Consider the following 16,487-nt stretch of genomic DNA (forward strand, 5'->3'; position numbering starts at 1 on the left):
GGAAAATGGTAAGTAAACATTTAAAATGATTAAGATTTTGTTATATTTTCTCCGATAAGTCTTGTTTATATATTTTTGGATGGCTACTTTTGGATAGACCCTTAAATAATGTAATATCATCATCATCATTCCTCTTTCCGAACCCAGTGGTGCATCCCTATGCAATTGTAAACCAGGTGCAGCGTACATGTAGGTAAAATGATCAGTCCTACGCTTCAGATGAAAGTCAGGAATAATGAAATATTGCAGTTAAAACAACCTTTTAATCAATATATCACGTCCACACAGCCAGGAATCGCATCCGGGACTTAAGAATGGTAGGCGAACACGTCAAATACTACACAACGAGGCGGACTCGTCTCCACTCGCTTTCCGTATGTAGGAATTTTACTTGAGAGCAGCCATCGAGTCGAAACACTCGTTCAGGGCTCTGATTCGAAATAAGTATTAAAAATGCCAATATTCAATTCGAAAAGCGAAAAGGGGATTCCGCAAGGTTTTAAGGCGTCCGGACGAATGAAAAATACAGTTTTCAGTGTAAAATGGAACCAGAACAGAAGGTGGAAGGAGTGTAAATAGGTCCGTCTAGTAGTGTAGTGGTTGGCACGTTGACAATACTGCAGTGCAATTAAACCTTTTAAAGTATCTATGATTTGTTATTTTCGCGGTTTGATTGTAAAGAAATATTACATTTTAATATCATACGTAAGTACAATCCTTTCGATCGTGATAATTTTAAACCTAATAATAATTGAGGGTTATTGCAAACCCGGCAAAACCAAATATCTTTAAAAAGTGAGACTTAATTTTAACATATTCAGAACACAATTGTTCACAATAACTATTATACTGTCAGTTCGAAATACGGCTTCATTTTGAGAGAATCTGACTTTCAAATTATTGAATTTGTTACAAACATGACAACCTCACTTTAGTGTTGCAAAGAGTGTTGCAATCTCCAAAATTCAATTCATTACTTCACTATTGTATCTTGATATAATCATGATTTTTTAATTACTAGTTCCATATAAAATATATTATTAATTGGAATAATAAAAAATATATATTGACTCATTTTTAGTGATTTGCTCAAAGCAATGAATTTTGCCGGGTTAATGGACAGTTGATAAATTAATAAATGTGTAGCTTAGAGGATTAACCACGGGAGTCACATTGAACAAAATATTCAGAAAACAGTATTATGTTATTGTGCGTTTTCAAAACACCATTACTTTTTAACCGAATTAGATAGTTTCAGCCTATAAATAACTTTTAATGTTTTTATGTAAATATCAAAATAGCGTATCTGGGATAACTGATGTTTTTTGCATTAAATCAGTGGATTCCAGATTATTATTTCAACTTGAAAAATCATTTTTACTATGAATGTGAACCGCGATGTTTATTCACGTATAAAATAGCTTATTGCGACAATTTCTGTATTTTTAACTTCAAAACGGCAAAAAGTAGACTTTAATGTTTTATCCTCTAAGGTACAGATTTGTATCTGTAGATTTTCCGTGTCTTGTGCCAATAAAATGATGCGTTGAAATGTATAATAAATTATTAAAAACGATTTTCCCGTTTCTATTTGAAAAATCGTAGTAATGTATTAATATATAACTTCAAATTCTCAGACATAAATATAATGTCACGTTGATTTCAGTCACGTGTTGTCATTTCAAAGATCGCCGGCAGACGAAATAAAGACGCAAAGGTACGAAATAAACTTAAAATATATAAGTTTTTTATTTACCTTTGCCATCGGCTGATTTCGCCGGCACCGCCGTGATGTTTCTCGACTCCAGGAAGGAATACATTTTACCGCAGGTTAATTCCTCGGAAGTCCTCGCATTTTCCGTGGTTTTCGACAAGACACTGTTCGCACTCACAAGCAGCACGAGGCTGATCACAAAGCACACAAAACCACTCGACATCTTGAACAATTTTCGTAACTAGATTGGCGAATCAACTTGATCGGTAAACACTGGACGACAGCAACGCGCGACGCGGGCGCTCACGACCGCTGACTGGACCAGACTAATCGGCGGGAGGGGATCGAGTCGAGGAAAACCCTGTCCGCGCCGGGCGGACGCGCGCGGCATGCGTCGAACAAAATATAACCAACTAGTAAAAAATCTACAACAATTATTATTTAGAGGACTTTTAGAATATTTTTTTAATTTATTATTTATTTGGGAAAAAACAGCAGTTTTTACATGTATTTTGCATACAGAAAATAGGAATACATAGAAAACAGTAAATATCAAATTTCCACAGTGATGTAATCTGTTGATTAAGTACCTACATTATTGATATTGATTTATTTATTTATTATACGGCACAATTGCCTTTTACAATATAAATTATAACGATAAAATGAGTTAGTTAGAAGTAAAAAAATTAAAAACTAAAAAACAATATTAAAACATAGGTATAAAAAGAAAAAGAAAAATAACAAGAAATATAATATTTACGTGTATGTATGTCAGCATACAAAAGATATGAAAAATATAAAATTAATTAACACCAGATCATTAGCATAAGGAGCTTTTGCAAATAATTCGTTAATCGTTACTACAGAACATCATAAAATATATATGAAGAGATGATTTGAATTCACAGAGACTCGAGTTAAAAATGTCGACATGAGAGGTACATTAGTTTCCTAGTCTGTGTATACGCGGTATTGGCGAGTGACAAAGATAGTTGGCTTGAGAAGGGTGACAATAATATAGACTATTTGTATAGTTCTACGTATTGGTATATTAATATTTATTAAATCCAGGTGTTCGCAACAATCGAATTTAGAATTAGTGATTTTGTATAAAAATATTGGGTCAGTATTTTTTTGCGATCCTCCTGAGTCGGTAATTAAAAAAAAATAAAAGTCATTTTTAAATTCTAGGAATTTAGAAATTGCGAATAAAAATAAGTATATTAATATATAATATAATAATAAAGTAAATAAAATATATAAATAAATAATAAAAATAAAATAAAAAGGTACAAAACATAATAATGAACATAAATAATTTTTTTTATTTTTTTTTATTTTACATATTTATTACAGCAATATACAAGTAATTATTTATACAACAAATTAATTCAGTAGTAAAAGTAAGCAAACATATTTTTTTTATTTTTGCTGTTGGTTCATCTAAACTGCCTAACTAGGGATAACCTTCCCGTTCTAAGGCAGTAAACTATGTATTTTATAATGATATTTAAAAGTATTTACAGTTTTATCATAATGTGTGCTTTTTCAATCTTAAAGGTAAACAATGAATATCCAGAGAAAACATAAATAATACCAAATTCTCTATATCCTAAGTCCCAAGTCATTACTAGTAAAACAAGCAACCAGCTTACGTCCTTCTACATCGGACAATAAATTCTCTGACTCCCTCCGACCAATATGGATTAATTACTGACATCGTATAACTAAATAGGCATACTATCTATAAGGAATCTTCTATTTTTCGTAAATGAAAGATAAAAAATGAATGCGTGACCGGAGAGAACGGTATTGTAATAATGACATGATCTAAAACAAAATGTATTCATGAGTCCGGACAGGTGAAAAATACAGTTCTGTCTCTCTGTCTGTGTAATTAAACCAAAATCCGAATAGACGAGTGCTTTCAAATCGACGCGATGCTGCCCTCGGGTAAAAATCATGAAAAAGGAAGTTGAGTAGAAAAATATTTTATTGTCGCCTTATTCTTAAATATAATCCAATACAAGGCCAATTCCATAAAAGAAAGACTAGGTAAATGACGTTGAAAGTTAAATAATTGTTGCGTTTTTGTTAAAACAGACAAAAGAGTTCGCACGAAAAAGTAAAATAACACAACTCGTTTTGCAAATTTGGATAAAAACACAATAATTATTTAACTTTAATTGCCTTAATGTTATTAAATAATTGTATATAACCACATACCGACTTTTCTATGTCTACCGGTTTCGACACGTACCCGTCTCTTCGTCAGGACACCAATTAATTAAATTTACCTTAACTTTTTTTTACAACTGGGCCGTACAACAATGAGAAGTTAACAATTTTCCTCGATTATATCTTCAAACTAAAATTCAGTTTTCTTTATGAAAAATATAATTTACATGCAAATTTTTTTTCTAAACATGTTCAATTACGGTCACAGACGAAGATATTTTAAATTTTTATACAAATATACATATTTTCTTTAACAATTATCGATTTTCCTTTATACTATCAGGGCCGCGATTGTGAACGGCTATCTTCATCGGTATACACTGAGACGGTATAAACTAATATCGATATTTACGTACGGAAGTGTGTATATTTGTATAAAAATTCAAAGAATCTTCGTCGGTAATCGGAAATAAAACATGTTTTTGAAGGTGATTAGTACAGTTTTTTGTATAAAAGCGGTCTGGCTGTTTTGAGCAGAACGTCAAATTGACCTACTGCATCCTACAACATCAACATTTATTTTTTTCAAAATTGTGGACTGGCTGCTTTCTGTATAACTACGTTCAATTGTTCCACAGAGATAGCCTAGTGGCGATGTCTCGGGACAATTTTCTGCCCTAAAAATTGCTGTTTACAGGTGGACAATGGTTGAATCCTGGCGTCCTGGGACAAATCAATATTGTATTATCTACAAGTAAGCCTTTAAGAGTGTATGCGGTGTCATAGAACTTTGATGAATATATTTTTTTTGTTTCATCGTCCCGTTTTCCGTACCTAAAAAAATTGTTTTATTTTTTCAAAAGGAGTTATCAGAATTAAAATATAATCGGTACCTTTTTCGTTTTTTAAAATTATTTAACCTCCGAAGACGGCCGATAAAACTGGGCGCTTTTAAGGGTTTTTGGATGGAATTAGCTCCCATAAGATTAATGTCGGGTTGTGGTCCTGTGGCTAGTGTCTCGGACTCACAGACCAAAGGTCTGTTGTTCGAATCCCAGTCTACTCCAACTTTATTCCCATTTTCTAATAGTGAGTTATTTTCAACTCGTTGAAAATGGCGCTCAAAATGAAATATTTCGGTAAATCATAAGAACGCAAATATTTCTTTAAAAAAAAAAATATATCAAAAAATAAAAACGGTGGAGACACGCGAATGGTAAATATCTATAGTGTGTAAAAAAATCACTGCTCTAGCGTCATAATCCAGAGAGAAAATACGGGAATATTTTTGTATAGCGAATAGTCAGACCGCGATTCCTCTTAAAGGTAAATCCATGTCAACTACTATTTCCTTTGATTTTGTACTCAAAGAAAACAGGGTTTTTTTGCGAACTTATTAAACATTCAAAACGCACTTAACCTTCATTTTTGAACTTTTATTTGCGTTTTATAAAAAATAAAAATATTCGTACTTAAAAAAAAAAATTAAGTGCATCGAACATTTTATTAAATTGCAAAACAACCATAAAAAATCGTTGGTGAGTCAAAAATTAAATCTGATTCTATAAAAATAAGAATTTTATAATATTTAACATCTCCCTAAAATTTTCGCCTCTTTCCTTGAGTTCACCGGTATCTTTTTGTCCGGTTGGGCCGCGTCCGGCCCGAAGGCATTTCGCACAGACATACATGTATGTATTCGTCGTAGGTAGGCAAATGTAGGCATTTGTCGCCGGTGTATTTGTGTGCATATTTAATGTGTTAAGGGAATTAGAGCCGTATAGCCCTCGGCGTAAGGCCGTCGGCGAAGGGTCTGTGAAAAGCTTTAGCAAAAGCCCGCGTGCCGATAGCGCGCATGTCTCGCGGGAAGTTTGGAACAAATTATTGCATAAAAGTACAGAAAAGTACTATATTTAATTATGTGTTTTTATAAATATGTCGAGCCGTGATCGCCGAAACGTTGCACTGTCAAAAACTATATTTTACAGGACATTTCTTACCCTCAACAAGGAATGCACTTTGGAAAGAAAAAACCGTTTATGCTTCGTCTTTTAATTTTATTGATATCTATAAAGTGGTGTAGTGGTCACGACGCTTGACTCACACACGGAAGGTTCCGGGTTCGATTCCCGGTGAAAACACAAATATTAAATGTGATTTTTCTTAAGTCTGGGTGTTCTGTGATGTAATTCACCACTGTAATTGGGCCTCATCTGTAATGCAAAAAAACAAAATTAATATTAATATAAAATTAAGCGGTCGAAACGGAGTTCGATTCTCAGTGTATTCCTTGGAAAAATAAGTGCTCCCCTGTAAAATGGACTTTAAGTCGGCTTCGATGTTTTGCGATCACGTCGAATGAACGGCTAAAAATATTTGCAATGCGAATGTTGATGGATGCAGAAATTGAGGAAGACCGAGAAAGATATGACATGACCAAATCCAACAAATACTTGAAGATGGACATGCCAGAAATCGGAATAATCGGCGCGCGTGCATGATAAGATGTAAGAATGTAAAGGAAGGGAGATCTGTATGCAAAGAGAGAGCGATGTGGCGTTCTATCATCTCTGCCTACCCTTACGGGGAAACGGCGTGATGGTTTGTTGTTGTTGCAATCATGGCTATTTGTATCAATCATATTGTTCGGACCACCTACCTACCCGTCCTTTCCATTTCCTAGCGCTCAATAATTCTACGTGTGAATGCCGGAAAAAGCATTATATTATCAGTGCACAAATAACATTCTACGAGTAAAGTGCGTTTTATTTCATCATAATCTTTCATCAAGCGAGCTGTGCCAGCGTCCATTTAGACCGCCAGCTCCATTCAAGCTGTGCCAGCGTCTCACGACCGCCAGTTTCGCCCTCATCACGCCTCATCAGCAGCAGGTTAGTGGAGTTCGGCAACCTTCCTTCCCAACAATACAGTCCACTATCTAAATTTTCCTTCTCCTGGGACGAGGTATTCGCACATCTCGTCCGCTCCTCAACACATATCGTCACCCTGATTTGTAAAACTCGTAAATCTACAAACAGTCAAAAATGACATTTTGGCGATTTCTGTTAGGACTTCAAATCGTCGTTACGCCTTCAATACTTATTAAGGTGATTATTCATAGATGGCGCTTTTATCATTTTTTATCGAAAATTGCCATTTTTACGTTTATTTTCAATGAAAATTTCACACAACTTGGTTTGCGGGATATTTACACTATATTGATTGTAACAAATACCATAACAATATAATTTATGTCATTTTCACAAAATGGTGTACAAAACAAAATATATCAAAAAAAATTTTTTTTAATAAATACAATATAAATATTATAAAACATAAGATAAGTTATAAATTATATTGTTATGGTATTTGTTACAATCAATGTAGGGTAAAGTCTCCGCAAACCAAATTTTGTAAAATTTCCTTTGAAAATAAACGTAAAAATCGCATTTTTCAATAAACAATTATAAAAGCGCCATCTATGAATAATTAGTTTCATATTTTCGTTTAGAATCACCTAAGTAGCATTTTTAAAAAAAGGAGATCATTAAAACTGCATAACTTAATCATTATTGCTTCCAATTCGCAGACGATACTGCCCTTGTAATAAGCCATTCAAATATAAAAACTGCCCAAAAAATGCTTCAAGAAGATTTTTCAAATCTCATTAAATGGGCGCATGACTATGGCTTAGTAATAAATTCTAAAAAAACTAAAATTGTTCACGACATGTATCCTCACCATATATTACTAAATGTGAATTTGAAATAGAAATACAAGCTCATATAAATTCTTGCCTTCATTCAAATTTAAATATAGAATCAGGATTGTCCTATTATAGATGTTGTAAATAATCATAAATATTTAGGATTAATTATTGATTCTAAATTTAGCTGGGGTGTTCATATTGATGGAATCTGCGACAGATTAAGGTACTGGCTTAAGGTGATTTATGAAATTAAAAGCATACTACCTTTCAAGACGTTAAGATACATATATACCTCGCTCATTGAATCCATTATATCTTACGGAGTGCGTGTCTGGGGTCTCACCTTCCAGTCTCATCTGGGTAAAATTTATGATATTCAGGTGAGACTGTTGAGGGGATCGTACCGGATAGCATAATCCGTGAGGCGAAACATATGGGCGAAAGGTATATTTTAAATTCTGTAATGTCCTGCCGGTAAAACAACTTTGTGACTACAAATTGATTGTAGATCACTTTGTTGATCCGGAATCTAAAAAAAGAGTTTCCCACACTCACAACACTAGATTAAAAACTAAGGGCTCCCTGTCTGTTCCCCGAATTACAAATTACTTCGGAGAGCGAACATTAAATTGCGTTGTTCCAAGATTGTTCAGTGATCTCCCACAAACCATCAACATGAAAAATCTTGAAATGAAAAAAAAGAACTGAAGAAATATCTTCTTGATACTTTATAGTGCCTGTTTATAAATAAATCTGTAAAATACAAATAAAATAAATGTAATTTAAACCTGTCATAAAAATAAAAAAAAATTAAAAAATGTTTCCCACCGAAAAGTCATTAGACTTAGTGGGTAACAAATTCTTTTATGTATTTTTTAATTATAAAAAAAACGCTGCTCTGCAGCACTGAAACTGAAAACTGAAAACAACAAAACAATAATTTAATGTAATTCACCACTGTAATTGGGCCGGGCCCCCTGGCCTATTGTGGTGCAAAAATAAATAAATTTACCTTTTGATGATTGATTTTTTTACATATTTTTTTATTGAAAGGAAAAGTACGTAGTTTTATTATTAACAAATATATAGTGACCGACCGAAACAAGATTTTAAGCCGAAACTGAAACTTATTCAAACAATTTAAAAGTCAACAATGTTTTAAGTATGTCCAAATGTTTGCAGATTTTTGCTGGATTTCCTCCCAAGGGAGCTATTCAGTTCTAATTTTTTTGCAACAGAGGGAAAACATTTTTGAGAAGAGAATATGGAAGTCCGGGCATTTACTGGGCTTATGACCTGTCGTTGGCTGGTTTCAGAGGCCACTTTACACACCGTGTAACATTCAGCATTCTGCCATATTCCCTTCTCAAAAATGTTTTCCCTATGTTGCAACAAATTTAGATGTAAATAACCCTGGGGAGGAAATCCAGCGTGTCTGCAAAATTTTGCGCATACTCAAAACATTGTTGAATTAACAATATATATATTGGATCTGTGAAGTCTACGAAGTTTGGTACTAGATCTTTACAATACATAGGTTTCAAGGAATTAAATAAATTGCCACAAAAATTTAAAGTACCTATTTCAAAATATAGAAACAGGACATGCGAATTGAAGAATTATTTTTTCCAGAAGTACTTTGAATAAATAATGTTAGTTTATAGAGAATGCGCATCTTGAACATATACCTTTTAATATTTTACCGTTTTTGCTTGTATATGTAATTTTTAATACTATTTAAATGTTATTTGTGTTTTTTTCTTTTTATATACTTTTTTTGGCTTGTATACATAATTTCAATACGTTTTTGATAAAAAAAAATTAACCTGTATTGGGTGTGCGCATATTTTGTTAATTAAAAAAAATGATTTTATTTTGTACTAGTTCAGTATGTATATATACATACATGTAATTTTTAAACTTTTTCAATTTTCTTTCCCAGATTGCATAATGTAAACATTATTTTGAATTTATTTCCATGCCTAGTATTCTGTTTATTTTGTTATTTTCAAGTATTTTTCATACCCTTTTTAATTTGTAGTATATCATAATTTTAATTTTTCTGCTTTTGTAAATAATATTATAGTTTAAAATTTAAAAACGTCTTTAAAAAAATTGTTATCTGTATGTCCCTAAATGAGTTATTTTTTTTAAAAACTCCTTAGGAATATTGTATATAATTATGTATGATATGTTTTCAATATAATAAAAATAAAAAAAACACTTACTGGTAAACCTTTATACCGGCCCTTACCAGTACCGTGCAGAAATGGCGTAAACTGCAGGTCGAAAAGTAATTATATTGTATTATTATATTATTTAGTTATACTATAAAACTTTTAAGTATATTTTTTAATTGGAATACCTAATTTTTTTTTAGGGATGTAACGATACATAATTATGCCGATACGATACCACAACCGATCATTAAGATCTGCGAAGTAGACTCGAGAGTGGCTCGATGATTTGGGGACCGTGTGAGTTGAAGTACTCTCTTATGGTGGAGAGGGTTCAGAAGAAATTTCTTCGGTTTCTCTACATGAGGGAGTGCGGATATTATCCATGGCTTTATCCCGCTGAGTTTCTCCAGGGTATGCTCGGTTACAGCAGTTTGAAGACTAGAAGGAATGTGTATTTAACAACGCACTTCTTTCGATTGTTGCGCGGTATTATTGACAACCCTGAAATTATGCGGAGCATTAGCTTTTATGTTCCTGATAATTACCTTAGACAGCGTCAACATAGACTGTTTCATATTCCGATATACAGGACCAACCTGCCAATGGAAGGGCTATCTCTATGTTGAACAGTATCACTTTGGACATTGACATTTTTCACGTCTCTGAGGGAGTTTTTCGTTACAAGATTCTCTTACTTTTTTAACATATTATTCTTTGGATATTATGTATACTAATGTGTTTTTTTTTATATATACCTAATTTTACCTAATTATTTCTATATGTATGAATTAAGATATTTTATTTTGTAATGTACATATATATGAATAAATAAATGAAATGAAATGAAATGAAAAATCATTAAAGTAAATAATCGGCGATACCGATATCGGTGGCTTAGTAGAAATAGAAAAAAAAACAAATAAATAATTAATGATTGTCTTTATTCTGCATAAAAGTTACCTATATTTATTAGAGACTGAACCTCGAGAAGGTTGTTAACCAAAATGTTAAATTAAAATTCGAAGAAAAAATTTATTTGTATGGAATAATCAAAAATATTATCAAGCAATCAAATCGCTAATAAAGAAAGTAATTATCATTCAATTACACAAAGTGGTAAAGTAAACCGACAAAAAAGATAAAGTCAGTAATTAAAGTTAGGGTTTGGTAGATTTTTGTTAAGAAAACAAAGTTTGTTCAAATTATTAGCAGACAATCTGTTACGCAAATCATTTTGTATGAGCCCTGCAGTTGAAAACACGCCCTGAGGCAACTGAGCTCAGTTGATAAGACAAGTATTATGGCTATTCAAACTCTTATTATCGACTGTATATAATCGGCGATGCCGATATATCGGCCTGCCGATTATATCGGTATCGGAATCGCTACATCCCTATTTTTACTATTGCGTGATTTAAAAAAAACATTCGTTTTAAAATGGCAAACAGTACGATTTATTTTACTTTTACTTTTTTTTGCATTACAACAGGCCAGGAGGCCCAATTACAGTGGTGAATTACATCACAGAACACCCAGGATTGAGAAAATTCACATTTAAATTTTTGTGTTCTCTCCGGGAATCGAACCCGGAACCTTCCGTGCGTGAGTCAAGCGTCTTGACCACTAAACCACGGAGGCCGCCTTTTTTTTCATTTTCATTTTCCTTCATTTCCTCATTTTTCGTGCGTTTTACCGGACAGACGAAGGACGGTTCGAAGAACACCTTGTTGATGTTAATCATTTTTAAATAAGCGGTGTTACATACATGATTATGGGATTTATCTTTTGGTGGCTTAAATGAGGGGCGTCGTAGTTAAGAAATTAAAAAACGATAATAATGAACAAATATGGTGCCATTAAATTTTTTTAAATTAGAATAATGGATATAGGCTATTTTAATACAAGTAATTACACTATTTCGTGTTTGCAATATGGTCATCGTGATGAATGACAATATCCAACAAAGACCCGCCACATAATTTATCAAACTCACTGTGAAGGGGGAATGAAAGTAGCAGAGTAAAATTAAATTGAAAATGAAAATTTTAAAAGAGTAACTTGTTTTTTGGCAAAAAAACGTTGCTTTTTACATTAGTGAAACCGATAGGAAGACCCACGGTCTTTAAAGCTGTTTCGGGTATATGTAGGAAGTATTTTCACTGTTGACTTTGGTATAGTAAAAAAGCTGAAATATTTATTGATGTGGGAAAGATTCATTTGAATTATTTTACCTACTAGACAAAGCCTGGAAACACATTTCAATTAGTATAAATACTAACACATTACAACAAAGATGAAGAACATTTTAGAGAAGGAGGAATTTACAGGGCTTATGACTGGTTGGCTAGTTATTTTTTTTTTTTTTTTAATTTTTTTTTTTTACAGTATACATGAGGTAAAACAGAGTATTAAAAAATAAAGGATAATTACATAGAAATTCCTTCTTTGACTTGATCTATTTGAATTACTTGTAAATAACTTTTGGTTCTTAAATATATATTTTAAACATTGAAAACAATACATTTGTCGTATAAGTGGTCACTTAACACACTGTGAAACATTCTCACCATTCTTCCCATATTTGAACATCTATATTCCTTTAATTCTTTCATGTGTTTATGTTTTTGAAGTTAAAGTTCTGAAAAAATAAAAAAATTCAAGCGTTGCCTAGTATTTAAGCGATATTACTCAATCAGATGAATCTCACCCGCATAAATAACGGTTTTCCGCGAAAACGGTCATTACATTGGCCACGCCCCTAATACGTCACGATTCTTATTTATTTGTTCCTGGCCATTAAAACTTGTTTAGAACATTATCACGTATCTTGACGTCACAACAACCAAGGCCAAATACGTAGTGTTTTTCTAGCAACGTATTTTTATAAAATTTCTTTTTTCCATGAATGTATGAAAACATTTTATGAACTACATAAAAAAATATATAACTATATAGATCTAGTCGGCCTCGTGGTGTAACGGTCAGTGCGTTTGCCTAAAATGCAAGAGGTCTCAGGTTCGATTCCCGACATTGTTGATATGAAATATTTATTTAAAGGGTGTTTTCAAACTAGAATATTTCATAGTCCCTGGACTGGTACCTGAAGCGTAAGACTAACCATCTTAAATTTATGTAATAAAAAAGGTCAAGATACGCTGCGATTGGTGTACCAATGCAGTGCCCTATGCACCATTAGGTGCGGAAAAGGAATTATGATGATGATATAGAGATCTAGAATACATTTACCTACGTAGGTAAATAGTTTAAATTTTTGACCTTTCTTCGACAGAAATGAAACAGTTGAGAATATGTTTACGCATTTACAGAGCTAATGATCTGTTATCGGCTGAGTTGAGAGATCACTGTACGCACTACGCACACATTTTTTTTATTTATCACATCTTTTACTGTTTTGTTTATGGCTTTTCACCATGTATTTAATACATTTTTTGCTATGTTTTTTTACTGGGTTTTAAAATATGTTTTTTACTATGTCTTTTACTATGTTTCTTACTATGTATTCTCTTTTAACTATGTATTTTACTGGTTTTTTTAATACGTTTTTGCTAAAATATTTACTATGTTTTTAATACATTTTTTACCATGTTTTTTTTAACTTTGTATTTTACTATGTTTTTCACTACGTCTATTACTTTAATTTATTATTCTATGTATTGATTACTGTTTCTCATATCTGTATATATATTTGACTGGCTTAGAACGAGGTAAATAACCCTAGTTAGATAGTCAAAGCAACGTTGTATAAATGTATAATTTTATGTATATAATATGATAATAAATAAATTTCAAAATGAATAAAAATTGACCAATTAAATTAAAATTTTTAAAAAAAGTACGTAACATCAACCATTCTGCCTATAGATATTCTGACTTCCATATTCACGTACGGCATTTTTCGTTTCTGTATTATCGTATGTTTGTTTAAATATTATTTTTCGCATGCGTGTTGGCCCACTATAGAGAATGAAAGTGTAGTGAAAACCAGCGACATATATTGTTGTCTAGGGGAATTAAAAAAAAAATCCTGTCAAGAAATGATCCATAATTCGTCAACAAAGATCCTGGACTAACACCTGGAGCGTAAGATTGATCGCCTTATCTTCCACGTAGCAAAAAATTAGAAACACTGTAATTTGAGTTACGGCGTAGTGCCCTATGCTCCACTGGGTGCGGATTGGGAAATTATGATGATAACATCGTGATTTGCTGTATCTTTTTTCAAATTGTTAAGGGCAACGCATTTGCTATATCTTAAATTTAGCTAGTGTCATTCAACCTAAGTTCCGGAACTCAACTTCAGTCAGTTAACGTAAAGCAGCGTAAAAAGGTACAACTTAAAGCTTTGAATTCACAATAAACTGGCATAGACAGTTAGTCTGTTTTACTCTACTACACGTTTTGCACGGCAGTGCAACGTTAATTTTTCAGTACGTAATTTTAAATAATCGTTCTATGAAGCATCATCTCTATTTAAAAAGAGAAAAAACGTATTTTAAACAAATCTGCGCGGTCCTTAATAACTCTTTTATATTGACATCTGCAAGATAAAATTAATATTGTCTTGTTTCTTATTGCATTTCTACTTTCGTACCAGTATTTAAGTAAATGGGAGGAGTTTTTAAATATAATAAACGTGTTTTTTTCAGGTCGCGACATTTTGGCAACATAGGAATTAAAAATATGCGGATATTCCAAATAAAACGCAACCCCGCGTACGGCGCGGCGCATCCAATGAAACTCTTTATACTGCCACCTGTTGTCAGAAAAGTATAATAGAAGTTGTTAGTGTTTTATGTAAAGGTTTGAGTCTTAGGGACATGAAAAATGATTAAACATTTTCCGTGTTTTAAATAGTATTTTTCTTTTAGCTCTAACATTCCCTTTCCGCATCTTATGATGCATAGGGCACTCCATTGATACACCAATCGCATGCGTATCTCTATTTTTTTGTTTTGATACATGAAGGTAAAACGGACAGTCAAGATTCAGGTGCTAGTCCAGCTTTAAATATTATATTTATTGTGTATGCAGACAACTGGTAGAATTCCATATTTAATTTGGTAATTTATCCTAAATAAAACAAGTTTATTGGATTATAATTCTACTTTATTTTTTATAAAATATACAAAGGGTATATTGTGACCTTCACATTTACTTAATATTTTCAAAAACTAAATTATTTATAATTGTAATCTTGTAATTGTAAATTTGTTATTTCATATTATGTACGAGCATAATAAACTTTTTATTATATACCTACTAAATATATAAAAACTTGTCATGTTCCCAATCAATTAAATTAAAATGAAATAATATTATAAAATGTGAATGTATTTTTACCTTAGTTGACATTAAACATTAATAAAACCTGTGTAAAACACCAATGTAGAGTTTCAACAATATTTTTCAAAATAAACCTGTATAAATGAAATCAACATTTTTATAATTATTATATTATTTTTAAAGCCAAATATAAAACAAATATTTTTAAATAATGGAAGGTTTTTCCACAATATAACCAAAATATTCCTCTAATATACTCAGTATACCCTAATTGAATTTTAATTACAGTACTTATTTTGGCTTGCATGGAAATCCACAAACATAAAATAGCAATTATTTTTAGTATATAAGGAAATATATTTAGTTTATATTTACACCTGAGGATGGGTAATACTGATTACCTGAAACTAGTTGTGTTTTAATGTATTAAACTCTTGTGTGGTAAATTTACAAAGTGTTTTATTTTAAATAAATATATAAGGAAACTTTGTAAATATTTAAGTTAGTTTGTTTGAAAATTTTCTAACAAGACGAAACGCGTCACAATATACCCTTTGTATATTTTATGAAAAATCAAGTAGAATTATAATCCAATAAACTTGTTTTATTTTGGATACATTACCAAAGTAAATATAAATATTCTAGCGTTTTTCACCTTTTTAAATGAATATTTCATGCCAACCATGTCAGGAATCGAACCCGCGTCCTCTTGCATGGTAAGCATGAGGCGGACTCTAGCTAACAACTCCGCATAAGTCGTTTTGTTTGTTTTAGATGATGAAAAAAATGTTAAAGCTAACTTAATTACGCTATTGAATGCATAAAATTAAATGTATTCCCATAAACTGTACCCTGATCAAAATTCGAATTGCTAATTTCTCTTCAATGAGGAAGTTCAGTGATATTTTTATTTTTATGTGCACTCTTAAATTAAGCTGATAATTTTTTTTTTCTTTATTTTTTCTTTGGTTTGTAGAAGGGATGCTAGACCCAAAAAATAAAGATTTACTTCATTTTTAAATTATAAAAAAAAGTTTTTGGAAAAATTTATTAGGATTTTTTTTAAAGTTTCGGGGCCTGGTGCTGACACATATATAATATTATTAAAATTTTACATAATATGGAAATACCACTAATTTTTTTTACAATTTTAAATTAATAAGAGTCTATAAAACAATGTCAAGTAAAAAAAAAAAAAAATTACTGCTTATTAGAGCATAAAAAATATTTTCAAATGAATAATTTTGAAATCCCGCGAAAACGGTCCACTGCATTGGCCACGCCCCTAATATGTCACGATTCAAGTAAATTTTGTACTTTGTGACCGTTTAAATTTAAATAGAACTGATGATGATTCACGAATCTTGACGGCACAATTATCATGGCCAAACATGTCGCG

Source organism: Micrasema longulum, unplaced genomic scaffold (genome assembly GCF_059751315.1).
Source record: "Micrasema longulum isolate JH-2025_06_02 unplaced genomic scaffold, ASM5975131v1 h1tg000777l, whole genome shotgun sequence".
In the NCBI taxonomy this organism is placed as follows: domain Eukaryota; kingdom Metazoa; phylum Arthropoda; class Insecta; order Trichoptera; family Brachycentridae; genus Micrasema; species Micrasema longulum.